We start from the raw sequence: 6,777 nt of genomic DNA on the forward strand, positions 1-6,777 counted from the left end.
CGCTTGCTGAGCTGGCTCAAGAGTGTGGCGCTGCGGCCCCGGGAGGGCGGTGGCTGTCCGAGCCGGTGAACGCTCACCTTCGGTCAGGTTAGAAAGACGGGAAGATGGAGCTCTGTGCTGGATTCCTGCGAATGCCAGCGGCAGCGGAGGAGCCCGGAAGCTCTGTTCGACCAGCTCGGGCAGAGAAAACAAGGCTCTAAAACAGTGTTAGATTCCGGAACGAAGCCCAGAACTGTCGGGATCTTGGGGTGTCAGCCACCGAGGCCAAGAAGATGTAGGCGGGACTCCAGCCTCTGAAGTCCCAGGCGGCCCTGGGACCTTGGTTCCCGAACCTCCTGGAGTCGGCCGCCTCTGCCCTGAGTTTGGTGGGCTGTGTACCTTCATCTGACCGTAGCTTAAATGTTTTCCTTTCAGATCTTCACATCAAACTTGAGTCGTCTCCATTTTATTGAGTAGGAAACTAAGGCTAAAGGAAGTTGGGTGTACTGGCCGGGATGGTCTAGTAAGTAGTGTTATTAGGATCTGGGCTCAGAGGGATATGCCCGAGAGAGCTCTGAGCTGTATCTACTACGCCAGGGTAGCTCTTTAATAAGGCAGCTGAATTTTAGTAAGTACCATGCCATAGGGGTTGCCAAGAAAAGTGCAAAAGCATTGTCCACTGATGACACACACCTTTTTTAGTGATAACCCATGGAACTTGTCCCTGGAGACTTATAAAACTCTGATGTGAGAAAAGTCTAGGTTTTCAGAACCGAAGTGTGTGCACTGAGAGAGGAATCCTGCTTTCAGCAGGTAGTTCCTGGTTCTTGTGAGATTTATGGGCCTCAATTTTCCTTGAACAAAAGGTCGGATAGTTTCCAAAGATCCATTTTTACTATTCTGTGTTTCAATAAAAACAAATTTTCTTTCAGTGGTGAGGTCTTATATAACTGAGATGAATAATCGCATACATTGCACGCTGTACAGCAACCAACTGCAAAAATTAGTTTAAAAACTTTTTAAGTGTGAGCTATACCTAGAATGGTAGAATAGTGGGGCTTCTATTATTTCTTATTCCTGAACTCTCTTGCACGAAGAGGGTACATTTTGAGTTGATACAGTACCAAGAAATACAAAATAAAATAATAGCTCCATTCCCCAGGATTTCAATAATACTTAAGTATATATAGTGCCAGGTGCCAATGATTGATGTCGTTTACCTTGTCGGAGAGTTAAGCCCACGGTGTCAAGTGCTCTTTGCATCCTAGTATCTTTTTCTGCTGCAGTTCACCAACATTAAACCCTGAATAGTGACCTATAATCAGCTCTTAGCCAGGCCATGGTGGCGAGCCTATGTTATCACAGTACTCGGGAAACGGAGGAGACAAGTTCAGTGCCGGTTTGAGCAAGACCGTCTTCTCTCTCTCTCTAAACTTACGTACTGAACTTGCACGGTATGACATTTTAGACTGGGTACTACCTTAAGTTAATGTCTAAAACTCTGCTCTTGGGTTTTGTTTGAAAGAAATTTCAACAACATCGTCAAATCCTAACACATATGCATATATGCATGCATACGCACACACATATACATATATGTTCCTTAAGGGTTCAATTGTGAGCTTAAAACAAAATCTCTTGTTTACTCTGGTTTAGAGGAGACTGGAAGGTTAGGAAAATAGCTCAGGGGAAGAAAAAAATATGGTGAAGCTTAGCACCTTGGTGGAGGGGTTCCCACGGGGTTGACTTCAATTGATAACAGAGCTTAAAGTCTTACCTGGTCAATTTCTCGGGCGGTTGTCTTAACCCGAGGGAATCCTTCCAGCAGTACTGTGTGTGCACTCAGCCCTCCCCATCTGTCCAGTCTGACTTCTGCTGCTCTGATAAAATATCGAAAACCAGCCTGGGGAGGAAAGGGTTCCTTTTATCTTCCAAGTTACAGTCAGTCACTGAGGGAAGCTAGGGCAGGGAATCAAGACAGGACCCTAGCTTGAACCTGGAGGGAAGACCAGACAGAGTCCACAGGGAAATGCTACTTGCTACTTGCAATTCAAAGTTTGCTCAGATTTTTTTTTTATACAACCCTGGACCATCTGCCTAGGGTGGCGCTGTCTACAGTGGGCTGGGCCCTTGCATAGCAATCATTAGTCAAGAACACACACCTAGTCTTGCCTACAGGCCAGTCTGATGGAGGTATTTTTTTTTCCATTGAGATTCCCTCTTCCCAGATGACCTGAGCTTGTGACAAGTTGACAGAAATTTTACTAGCCCACCATCCTATTTCCACTTCTTTATAAGAGGCCAGGACAATGAAAATTCTTTAAGGAAATGTCTATATTTCTTTGTTTGTTTGTTGTTTAATACATGTGTATTTGGTTAGCAGAGAAATAGATTGGAGCATGAAGCCATAGCTAATTGCTCACCTGGAGGGGCGCTGTACAGTCTATAAACAGGAAGGATCAGTTATGCACAAACCATTGCATGCTGGGCAGAGTAGGAGGACCTGAGGGAGGAGCCGCAACTAAAGAACGTGTCCAGCTGGGATAACAAGCTTTATTACACATGTAGAATTTGAGGCAAATCTCAATTTGTGAAGAGGATATGGTACATCTATGGATCCGAATATTTCACGTTTGCTTGGAAAATGGTATTCATTTACAAGAACAGTGCGGGACAAGGAAAAAGAGGAGACTGGGACTGGAACCTGGACACATATACATAGGGAGAATTAGGGCTTTGACTCAGTCAACACTGAAGCAGACAACACGCTTGTGCACATATATACCTTTGCTGATGTTTATGACACAACTGAAAAAATGAATTGGGAAAAATAGACTATAAAATATGGAGTAAATGGGTGTGAAATTAATGGCAATAAAGTTCTATTGAGTGCCACAATTGGGATTCATATGATAAATCTAAAATATAAGCATTATTTTGTCTAATGTATAGGAGAGAACCTGAGACCCAAATGGGATGTGTGTTCCCTGCCACATTGCTCAATATAAAAGACAGACCTGATATTGTAACTCAGTCATACCTAAATCAGAGAGTTATCCCAATGCCCTTTGTAGTTTCTCATCCCCCTCTTCCACTCTCATGTCCAAGAAGCCAAAATAAACTAGATACATAAGGATTTCGTAAAGCTGATGGAGAAGGAAGAATTTAGTGCTGTTTCGAACCTAATAGCCCCCCAATTTTGTAAGTAGAGGAAGGTGGGGAGCCTTTGAATGACAGTGGGACAAGTGAAAAAAAAATCAGAGAAAGATCTTGGAAAGAGTAAACAGAGAAAGGACAGGGCACTCTGGATGTGTCAGTTTAAGAAGCGGAAGGAAGCTGGATGCACAACAGAGAGCATCGGAGGGAGGTGGGGAGGCTGTAGTCAAGGTGGTTTTAGAGAATCTAAGGAAAATTAATATTTGCAAAATCCTTCAAAATAGGATGTTCATCCTAAGGGATTTCAGTTAAATACACACAAACATATTTGGGTGAGCAGTGCTAAGAGAAGCAAGTTGTGAAAGGCTTGAAATGATGGCACGACAGTGAAATGGGAGTGGTGGGTACCGTTTGCCCAGAGACTAGTGATGCGAAGACAGATGTGGGTTTGAAACATGTAACACTGAACACGGGTTGACTCTTTTGCATGCAGGGTGTACTTTATATAAATCATAGCACTTCAAATGGATACTTGTGAGCTAATGGCCCTTTGCAGTCTCGGCACACTAAGACTAGGTTTGCTTACTTGAGCCAGGACAAGGGGGGGAATTGTGAAATGGTACTAAGACAGATGAGGCTGAGCTCTGAAGATGTGTGACTGTCAGTTTAAGGAGTCTGGACTTTATCCTGCAAGCTCTGGGGAACCGTGGAAGAATGTTAGCAGGGTAATCATCACACTTCTTCATTGATTCATTGCTGCTCATCAGTTACTTTCCCTATTAAAGGAAATGTTCAAAATTATTACCCAGATTTCTGCATAAAGTGAATGGAAGTCTGACCACGTGGTCACACCACCAGCCATCACCGGACTAAAGTGAACTGGATAACCACCGAGCTGTCTCCTTAGAAGAATGGAGATGCGGCTGCATAACACGTACAGGCAGCGTCTTGACTGCAAAGGTTCTCGGCTTTTGTTGAGGCAGGGTCTCATGTAGCCCAGGCTGGTTTCTGAACTTGGTATGTAGCTGACGCTAGCTTTGAACTACTGATCTTGTGCCAACCTCCCGAGTACTGATATTCCAGGCAAGCCTGATCGGATTGTAGATTATTTAAAATAGTCCTTTTGGTTTAGCTTTTCAAGACAGGGTCTTGCTGTATAGCGTAGGCTAGCCTTAAACTCAACCGTGTAACCTAAATTTCTGCCTTAGACTCTCAAATGCTAGAATCACAGGAAAATGCCACCATACCTGACCGATTGTAGAAGTTTTGATTGATCACAATGTGACCCTTCATGTGGATTCCTAAGAACTTCAAATTTGTTCAAACAAATTTGCTCCATGTGAGTTTGAGGTAGAATTTGTGGTGGACAGAATTCTCTCTCTCTCTCTCTCTCTCTCTCTCTCTCTCTCTCTCTCTCTCTCTCTATAAGAGCTTAGGTATCTGCAGAGGTCAGAAGAGCCCATCAGATCTCTTGGAGCTGCTGTTACAGATGGTTGAAAACCACCAAACCTGGGTGCTGGGAACTAAACCCTGGTCCTCCCCAAGAGCAACAAGCGCTCTTAACCTCTAGGCCATCTCTTCAGCCCTGATGCTCACATTTCTGACTTGTATGTAATTGAACCTTTAAATTTTTTTCATTAGCTTCTTGTCTTTTAATCGTTGTTTAGAAGGAGTCAGAGTTAGAATGGGTTTCGAATAGAAATCAGGGGGGTAACTTCCTAAATAGGGGCATCTTTCCACTGTCGGCATGACTGTAGAGTTTAGGAGTCTAGCATGTAGTGCCTCCCATTGTGGAGAATCTGCTCGAGCATCCTGTGCCTTGTTCTTCACCCATGGGGTACTAAGAGCACCCTGGGGCAGCTCATGAGCAGAAGGCTCTGGGTGCTTCTGTAGCCCAGGGTTGTCCTGTGGAGCGACCTCCCTGACTCTGGGTTTTATGGCCTACACGATGATGCTATATAGCATGAGTTGTAGTGTCCCATCCTACTCCAAGCTCTTTTAGATTTCGGGTCTGTGGTTCTGTGCTCTTGCCAACTTACATTGTGACAAAATGGATATTTGTTTTTACATCACATGCTGTGTGGCTCTTCGCATGTGTTTCAGGACATGTCTTCTTTTTCTCGTAAAGCCACACTCCGCCAGTGAATCTTGTGGCTGACTCCATCAGACTTGGGACAATGTTCTATAGACTCGAGGGTCCTGGGAACCCAGGGAAGGAGCTCAGCAGACAAGCGAGTCCTAGGAAGGCCCAACAATGCATGCTGGGCAGTGGTCCCTAGTCCCTGGCCAGCTCTCTCCTAACTGGCCCTTAACTTCCTTCCAGGGAAAAGATTTCACAAAGTTTGGTACAACCAAATTGCTAAGTTTGAAGCAATTATGTTTCCTTAAGAATTATGTCCTTCTAAGTGGCAGTCCTGCATAAAAATAAATGAATAATAATGACAAATAGCCTAGCTATCTGGCATATGGCAGCTACCTTTAAATTAATTGGGAAAAAATTGAATGTAAAAGTGAAATATCTGGAGTGACAAGCCCCGCACAGTGTAATTCCCATCAAATTGCTTTCCTCTACTTTCTTCTAAGGAATTTGTCAGCTCAAGTTGATCTAAAGACATTACTGAAGCTGAATTCAAATGTAGTGCTGACCCTAAGATTTAAAAATGGAATCCTTGGGCCGAGCGCCTGGTGGTCTTTGTATGAATACGATAATCCAAGTCATGCCCGGTTGCCCTACTGTGACCCCTTCCAGTCCATGTCACAGCACACCGGTGCTGGTCCATGATGCATTCACTAAAGCCCAAATGACGCTTTAGAAAGGGTAAATTGCTTTTTTTATTTTCTAAACAGGGCTGTATTTTCGTTGTAGGTGTAACTTCATTTTGCGAAGATTTCTATGGAAAGTGAGCGTTCCATTTTACATGACCTGCCTTCGTACAAACAGACTAGTAGAGGCCAAGGGTTACAGGTGATTTTATTTGTGCTTTCTGATTCACATGTGATACATATTACGTAAAAAGAAAAAGTTACCCAAAGTGAATATAAGATGTTTCTAAAGAGTTAGCCATGGTTGCTTTCATTTTTGTTGTTTGTTTGTTTGTTTTGAGATAGAATCTCTTACAGCCAGGGCTCCCCTCAAACTCCATAAGTAGCCAAGGGTGACCTTGAACTCCTGATCCTACTGTCTCAGCCCTCTGAGAGAGAGCTTACAGGCATGCGCCACCTTGCTAAGAATTTGCCATTTTGAAGGAAGGCTAATTTGAATCTGAGTAACAATGAAAGGCCATTTATTTTCATTTTATAAAACCCATTTTTGGTGTTCCACGACAATACAGTCATATCCAAAATGAATAGTTTTCAAGAGACTATATATACCAGGGGAACTGAGAGCCAGGATTTAAGAAAGGAATGGCTTTACATTAAGGAATAGTCCCAAAGAAGTTACTCTGCCGGAAGGTTCAAAATTGCAAGAAGAAGAATGAAGCAGGGATAGACAGAGTCAAGGGAGAGTGGTCAGTGAGACTCATGGGAGGCAGGGCTATAAGTAGGGCTCATATTGACTTGGTAAGTACTGGTTTTGTGAACATATATGGTATTAAAGTATTGAAACCCTAATTATTAAGTAGCCTTCGTCTTAAATGTCTT

The sequence above is a fragment of the Microtus oregoni genome, unplaced genomic scaffold, assembly GCF_018167655.1.
Source record: "Microtus oregoni isolate MIOR12 unplaced genomic scaffold, Mior012 000028F_ref0000031, whole genome shotgun sequence".
NCBI lineage: Eukaryota > Metazoa > Chordata > Mammalia > Rodentia > Cricetidae > Microtus > Microtus oregoni.